At 63.8% G+C, this 8,150-nt stretch overlaps 1 long non-coding RNA gene across 5 annotated transcripts; it reads left to right on the forward strand.

Moving 5' to 3' along the window:
• The first annotated feature begins 2,832 nt into the window (after window positions 1–2,832).
• On the forward strand, window positions 2,833–7,718 carry LOC147573292 (uncharacterized). Of its 5 annotated transcripts, none has more exons than XR_015244589.1 (3): window positions 2,833–3,243; window positions 3,676–5,430; window positions 5,635–7,718. It is a non-coding gene; the product is annotated as an uncharacterized LOC147573292 (long non-coding RNA). The 5 variants fall into 5 exon arrangements; XR_015244588.1 differs by having other exon boundaries at window positions 2,840–4,752; window positions 5,144–5,430; XR_015244590.1 differs by having other exon boundaries at window positions 2,841–3,868; window positions 5,144–5,430.
• The last annotated feature ends 432 nt before the right edge of the window (window positions 7,719–8,150 follow it).

The raw sequence follows: 8,150 nt of genomic DNA on the forward strand, positions 1-8,150 counted from the left end.
GCGTGTGACCAGCAGGTGCGCATGGGGGCTGACAGGTGTCCCTGGACAACGTCCACGAACCCCTCAGAGAGCCCGCGGAGCCTTGTGAGCGTCCTCTGCAGCCTCCCCCTGGTGACATCAGAGTGGGAATGTGGGAGGCATTTCGGGGGGTGTGTGCAGAACAGAGCTGGGGCATTAAGCCACGCCCCCCCCTCCCCGGTTCCTGGTGAGTCCCCGCCTGCTCCAAGTGGGGCCCTGGCAGAACCTAGGCCAACACGGGTCACCGAGAGGACACTAGGAGGCGGCGATGCCCCTCGATGTGGAGGAAGAGTGCCATAAGGATGGGGCCGGCCAGCCACCGCTCGCTGAATCCGAGCCACGTGGGCTTCTCACCAGGGCGTTTGTTATTTGGCTGAGACGGAGCCGCCTAGGAACAAGGCCGGAGTTCAACCCCGGACACCACAGTCCCGAGGCCTGGGCACCTGCCCCCGGCCCCGCCCTGTAGGCGCTCCCGGCCCCCGCCACTCCCTACCCCCTTGGCTGGCTGCCACGTGAGCCCGAGCCACTGCTCTCTGACCCGCACTGTCCCCGGTGGTCACCGCTCGTCACGGCGGCTACTTAACTCATTCGGAATGAGTCAGAATTTGATAAAACCGAACATTCAGTGCTTTGGTTGCCGGACACACATTTCGAGCGATCAGTAGCCACGTGTGACTAAGGGCAACCGTGTGGATTGGGTGTAGAAGGTTTCCGTCTCGGCAGAAGGTTCTGGGGGCAGGAGCAGGGGCGGCCCCGCTGCACCAGCCCCTCACCGCCTCACCCCACTGCCGGGCCCTCAGGGATGCGCTCCGAGCCGGCCCTGCCCTCTCTCCAAAACAGCCGGCTCCCCGGAGCACTGACCCCCGGCACGGGGAGAGGAGCACATCCAACCACTGCCTACCTCACCCGCCGCACCGTCAGCTTTAAGTACTTTCTGAATAAACGGATGGTTAGCTCCATCCGGCTGCGATGGGCACGGTGGCTCTAAAACACTCCTGCAAATACTTGGACGCCCCTGCTCTCAGCTGAAGTGCTGAGGAAGAGTGCCCACCAGCCCCAGACGCAGGGTAGGCTCGCAGGCCTGGCCGCCTCCCGCTGCGGTCAGGAAAGGTCCCCGGCAAGTGGCAGAGCAGGGCGGCCCCCGTGGCCTGCAGCTCCGTCCCAACCCGGTGCTTCCTTTGGTTTCCACGCCGGGTCGGCTGGTGGTCCTCGAGCGCAGTTGTGCTCCTGAGGCTCCTTCTCATAGGTGATACGAGTTCCTAGATGGCAGAGGCCAGGGGACAGATAGTGTCCGCGTGCCAAGAGGAGGGGACATCTTAACATTTCTGCCACATGTCGCCTGAGTTAGAGAGCAGCCACCTCCTGTCCACACTGACCGCTGGGCCAGCCCCGGGTCAATGGCTACCGTCCTCCCTGCTGGGCAGTTCAGTGAGCCCACCTCTGTGGGCCCACAGCCCTGCCCACCCTAGCACTTGAGGCTCTCAGACCTGCCCCTTTCTATCAGGATCAGCACTGGCCACCTCCACGGGAGGTCATGGCCCTGGGATCCTAGCTAGTGTTGTTGCTGCTGCTGCTGCACAGGCTCTGAGGCACCATCTGGCTGACTTTGAGAAAATCATTTAACCTATGCGAGGATTAACATGATAATGGCTCCTGCCTCTTGAGGCTATGTGGGGACAGGCAAGGTAAGGAGGGTTTGCTTTCAGGAGCCCTCACGGAGATGAGGACAGGAGCCCTCAGGGAGATCAGGACAGGAGCCTTCGGGGAGATGAGGGCAGGAGCCCCCAGGGAGATGAGGACAGGAGCCCCCAGGGTGATCAGGACAGGAGCCCTCAGAGAGATCAGGACAAGAGCCCTCAGGGAGATGAGGACAGGAGCCCTCAGGGAGATGAGGACAGGAGCCCTCAGGGAGATCAGGACAGGGGCCCTCGGGGAGATGAGGACAGGGGCCCTCGGGGAGATGAGGACAGGGGCCCTCGGGGAGATGAGGACAGGAGCCCTCAGGGTGATCAGGACAAGAGCCCTCAGGGAGATGAGGACAGGAGCCCTCAGGGAGATCAGGACAGGGGCCCTCGGGGAGATGAGGACAGGGGCCCTCAGGGAGATCAGGACAGGGGCCCTCGGGGAGATGAGGACAGGGGCCCTCAGGGAGATGAGGACAGGAGCCCTCAGGGATTTGAGGACAGGAGCCCTCAGGGAGATGAGGACAGGAGCCCTCAGGGAGATCAGGACAAGAGCCCTCAGGGAGATCAAGACAGGGGCCCTCAGGGAGATCAGGACAGGAGCCCTCAGGAGCATTGAGCTATTAGGTAGAGAGAAAGACCCAGAGAAAGCAAGTGGCCCTTTCAGTAGCTGGGCAGGAGACTCGCTCACTGCTCCCCATCCGTGCAACGTGCTTTCCAACAACTGACATGGTTGCCTGTCATGAAAGTGTCTCCGTATCCTGAGGCTGAGCCACCAGCCACGGCGGCCTGACCACTCCCCCTCGGCAACACCAGAGGCCCCCACATCACCTCCCAGGCCCTGACGCCCTCTTGGACACACATGACTTGGCCATCCTCAGAGGCTCTCATACTTGGCAGAAAAGCACCAGCAACACCCTACGCTCGGCCCAGGGGCCCTGACGCGATGAAGGATGGGCTGGACAACCACGGAGGCGCTGAGGCCAAAGCAACTGGTTTCACAAGCTAGAGGGCGACCTGCCAGAGGGCCCCCCGCCCAAGGAGCGAGGGTGCCAGCCAGTTCTCCCCACAGGGAGGGCAGGGCGGGGAAGGGCAGAGGAGGGAGGGGAGGGGACGTGCTTGCGTCCACGCCTGTTCTCAGTGATAACACACCCCTGTCTAGCGGTTAGAACGCAAACCATCCTTCATCTCTGGGGCCTCGCGCAGCCGCCGGGCCAGGCGCAGGCTCCGGGGCGGAAAGAGGCCCGGGCGTCCCAGGGGTGTCACCTGCGGGGCGAGAATGAGGTGAGCCTCACAGGGCCGTGGGCGGACAGACCGTGTGACAGGAGGGCCGTCCGGAGCCAGCAGAGCCCCTGAGTGCTGGCCCTGCTGTGCCCGGCACTCGTCAGCGGGGAGGAAACAAAATCTCTGGATAAGACGACGGAGCAAAGCGAGAAGGCGTCACGCAACGGACCACGACTCAGCAAGTTTATTTTGTGGAGCTGCGACCCGCAGGGACGCTGGGGTGTTCCGAAAAGCAGCGCGCACGCGGTCTGCAGAGCCTGTGAGCCCTGGGCCCGGGGTCGCCATCTGGGAGGTGGAGACCCTGGCACCCGCCTCGCCCCCCGCCCTGCTGGCCCCCCGTCCCCTGCTTAAGGAAACGGGGCCACAGCAGCCAAGCAGGGTGGGTGGGAGGGTGGGGACCCGCCCCGCCTTCGACGAGGCCTTGGCCCCGGGCACGGCTCGACTGAGGGCTGAGACGATCCCCCACAGACAGCGCCCGCCCCCAGACTCTCCCGAAGTATCCAGACCCCGCTCCCCCAGGAGAACCTCTTAAAGGCAGTGCCTGCGCTAAGCCCCACGGAGCCCTCTCCCCAGACGGCTTCCACCAGCACCCGAGGGCCACAGAGGCTCTCGAGCCCCGCCTGGCTCCCGTGCTGGGCAGGGACGGCATCGGGGAGATTGTCTAGGAGGTGACCACATCCTCACCCGGCAGCGCACGAGGACACGCAGACGTTGTGACTGACAAAAGGCACCTGACAGGCTCGCACAGGTTCCCGGGGCTCAAATCCCGGTCTAGCACCTGCCGCTGGCCGTCCTCACCGGGGCCTGGGGATGACTACGCCCTCCTCTCAAGGTCGCCGAGGATTAAGCGAGATTTCCGTCAAGGACACAGCGCCTCCCACGCGGTACGTGCCCAGGGAACACTCCCTCCCCTCCCCCTTCCCCCAGACGCGTGTGATTCTACGAATTCATTTCGCGTGAAACTGGAGGCCTTGCCCCGTGCACGCTGGACGTGGTTGCTGGGGCCGTAGATGCCAGCAGCCGTCCGCAAGTGGCATGCTGGTCAGACGGCGGTGGCCCTGCCGGGCACCCCCGCGTGCCCCGGCCGCCCATGCCGGCTCCTCGGGTGTCCTCCCCGCTCCCTTCCTCAGGTCGGGCGGATCGGGGCAGCTCCGAGAACGGCCGCAGGGCCCAGCCCGTCAGAACATCCATCACCTGGTCTCAGGGGCCGTGGCCCAAGTCAGGCCCACGAGATGAGGTGCCGGGGCGTGGCTGGGGACCTCTGAGGAAGCGGCTCACGCCCCTGGGGCTCGGACCGGAAGCTTCCAGAGGCCATGCTGCTGCCGCGAGGCCAGAGCCCTCTCGAGAAGGAAGCGGGGCTGGAAACACTCCACCACGCGTGCCCCCTGAGCTTGGAAGCAGACACCCCGTCAGCGTTTCCGTTTGTGCTCGAGGCCCAGATTCTCTGCCGGGCCCCCTCCCCAGCCAAGGGGTAGCCCGGCTTCTCTGCAACCGCCCCTCCCGGCGGCCCCGTCTCCCCGCTGCCCTGCCCGTGAGCCCCGGGCCTCGCTCCGACCCCCGCCCGCTCACAGCGTGGACGCGCCTCTGGCTGGGTGACGTGGGGCGGCGCGTGGGCCCCCCCGGAGCCTGTCCCGCCGCTGCCCGCGCAGGGGTGCAGCTGCCTGGCCCTTCATCGGGCTGCTGAGAGGATCAGAGGTGTGGGCCCCGACGGGCTCCCGGGGGCAGGTCCCGCTGAGTCACCGACCGTGGAAGCCGCTTCCAGCTGCCGGTGAGCCGGCACACGGACGGAGTGCCGGCCGCGTGAGCCCAGCTGAGCCACAGCCCCAGAGATACCCCGTCCCAACCCGCACCCCAGAGGGGCTGCCGACGTGGCCAAGGCTCTGCCCGGCGGGTCCCGGGAGCTGAGATTACCCGGCGGCGGGGTGGGCCCTCACTGTGACCACAAGTGTGCTTGCGGGACGGAGGCAGACGCTGGAGGGACGCGAGGGACGCGAGGGACGCGACCACCAGCCAGGAGGTGTGGGGAGCCCCAGGAGCTGGGAGAGGCAGGACGGACCCTCTCCTGGAGGGTCCGTCCTGCCCACACCTTGATTTGGGGCTGCTGGCACCCGGGCTACAAGAGGATAAACTTCCACCTGGTTTGTGGTCCTTTGTTACAGAGGCAACAAGAAGCCAACACGACCACTGCGTCAACCGGAAGCGTGACTTTGTAGCAATCAGCGATCATCCTGTGTGTGCATTTAGACCCAAGCTTCCCCAGTTCAAGCCAGCGGCACCCCTCCCCCGGGTTCTGCACCCGCCTCACCTCAGCCTCCAGCTCAGCCCCACCACATCCGACAGGGATGCTCCTAACACACAGTTTTGCTTGGGTTGCTCCCAGCCTAGAGTCTCTAATGGCTCCCTACTGCCCTCGGGCCAAGAACTAATCTCAGAAGCACATTATGGGGTATGTGTGATCTCACCCCAGTTTACTTCTCTAGCTCAGTGTCTGCGCCCCCTCCTTCCCGCGAGCTGCCGATAATGTCACAAAGCGCATGACGAAGAGGGTGAGGCCTGGCGCAGTGCCAGGTGCGCAGGGGCCGTGGCGGGAGAGCGGAAGGCACTGGGCCTGGCGTGGCCGGTGCTCACGGGCTCCTCCTTTCTTCTCCAGAAAACGTCGATCGGAAATTAGCCTTCAAATGTTTTCCCTGTTCCCGTGAGTCTATGATGCTCAGAATGTTCCAGAACACACGAAAATACATGCCCGGAAAACCGGGAAGGTTTGGGCCTGATTTATCCAGATTAGCTATTTATATGGATTGGGACCCACCCGCCACCGCTCCAAAGCCCGCAGTCCCACGTATGACAACCTACTTCCCAGCACAAAAAATCAGACGGGGAGACGAGATAGAAAGGGAAGGGCAGCCACGGGGTGCAGATGGGGCTCTCGAACGTCCCATCCTGGCTGGCTAATATTCCTGTGGCTTTTTCCACAGTGGCAAGTAACACGGGGAGCAATGCCTTCTGTGAAGGGCAGGTCCCCTGAACCCCGGCCAGGGCCCCGTATACAGCAGGAGCACGATCAACGCACGTTGCATACATAAACGTACCCAGTGCTTTCCAGAGAGGGGTTCCCAGAGCCGTGCGGGCATCGTGGCCACAGGTCCCAACATCCCTCCCTGACGGCGGCCAGGTGGCGCCACGAGAGACTCGACCGGAAAGAAACACCGTGGCGTCCGAGGCCTCTGCGCCCCTCTGCTGCTGGGTCCGGGCCCCCAAACGTGGCCGAGTTTATCTTTCTAGCTCTTCCCTCTGGCACTAGTTGGGGAAGGGCATTCAGATTTTTGCTGTCCTCAGAAACGACGGTGGCCGAGCCGCCCTCGGGAAGGCCCGAGAAAGGCCTGCGTGTGTTTGCTGAAGCTACGTGTCCTTGAACACGCGCAAGCCGTAAGCAGTGTCCTTCCAGTATCTCTGACAGAGCGTCTTCCCCGCGGCGGGGACACTTCATATACAACTTGGGAACGAAGGGAAAGTCGGGGGACACTCGGCTTACCGAGCATTCAGTCGACACGTGTGTGTGAGGGGCCTCCGCGTGCAGAGGGCACAGGATGAACAGTATGTGATTCCCGCACCAGGGAGCTCAGGGTCGAAACCAGTGTTTCCTCACCTCTGACACACACAGCAGCCCCCCGAGGGGTCTCTAAAATCAGATTCGTATGCAGGGTGAGGCTCTGCCTTTCTAGCAGGGCCCCAGGGGACGCTGAGGCTGCCGGCCTGGGACGCAGGTCAGTGCCCCCCAGCCTGGGGACTGCCAGGCTGGGGACCAGCAGGACCGACAACCCCTGGGATCCCAGCCAGAACTCTGGAAGCAGAAGCTTGGGGAGAGGGGCCGCCAGTCCAGGCTCAACGAGCCCTCCAGCGGATTCGGATGCTCTAGCGACTTTGAGCATCGCAGGGTCTGGACTATGTCCTCCTCCCTTGCACACGATGACATCATGAAACAAGAATGTCCTGTCCTGCTGAGTCACACGCTCCGTGAATCCTCAACACGGCAGCTCAGGCGCCCCCGGGAGCCGGCCCTCAGGACGACAGCTGTGGCGTCCCAGGTCCACGCTAGACAGACAACAGACGGCCACCCGCGATGTGGATGCTACAATCACAGGATGTGCAAAGTGTCACGGGAGCTCGGGGGAGGGAGCGGCTCGGGGTGGGGGAGGATGAGTGGGAGCCCCCAGGGCAGGAAGGGAGGGCGCTCCGGGCAGGGTGGACAGCAGGCTTTGCTTGGAAACAGGGAGCATGAATCCGCTTAGGGCCAGACCAGATTCTCCTGTGGGCCAGGTCCCGGAAGGAAGAAGGGCGAGCCCAGGAGCCAGGGGCCTGTGTGAGAGAGGCCGCGGGGGGCGGGTGCAGGGTGGAGGCCGTGATCTCTGCAGGGGGGTCAGGGTCAGGCCCCCTCCCCGCTTGCCTGCCAGGCCCCTCCCCAGACCCCGCCGGGGAGAAAGGGCTGGGCAGTGGCTCTGGAGGAGGAGGAAGGATCCATCACGGGACTCGAGACCCTCCAAGATAAACACGCAGAGAAACAAAAAAGTTGGGGCCGATTATATTCACCATGGGAAAAAAATAGCATCAGGCCCTGCATTCTAATAAAGCATTCTGTCTGGTTTTGATTTCACAGATGTAAGAAAATGCAGGCAGTCTGGCATTGAGTTGGACCACTTCAGCCTGTTTCTATAAACCACATTTGGGATGCTCTCAGCATTTCTGAGATTCAATTTACAGAGCCTTCTCCGGGTCCCAAATCCCCTAAGTGAACGTGGGGCGGGGGACGGCGTGGCCGGTTCCTTGGTGGGAAGACGTTACCGCAGACAGCGTCGTCCCACAGAGTGAGGCATCACCCAGCACCGTCCTAATCACAGAGGCACGGCGGTGCTGCACCGAGGAGACTCGGGGATCGTCCTTCCTGCGCTGACACGCGCGTTCCCAGGCTGAACACAAGACTGCAGCCACGCGTCGGGGCAGGCTCGGCGTCCCCCCAGGGCGCGGGCGCGGAGGCCGCTGCCGGGCTTCCGGGGACCCCGCCCAGAGCCGAGGCTCCCGGCTCGGAGGGCCCGTCTGGGCCAAGCCCACCTGGCCCTCCCAGCGATCGCATCCCGGGACCGGCAGGCCAGACTCCCACGGGCTCCTGCC

This window comes from Puma concolor, chromosome E2 (genome assembly GCF_028749965.1).
Source record: "Puma concolor isolate L17-30 chromosome E2, mPumCon1.1.hap2, whole genome shotgun sequence".
Taxonomy (NCBI): domain Eukaryota; kingdom Metazoa; phylum Chordata; class Mammalia; order Carnivora; family Felidae; genus Puma; species Puma concolor.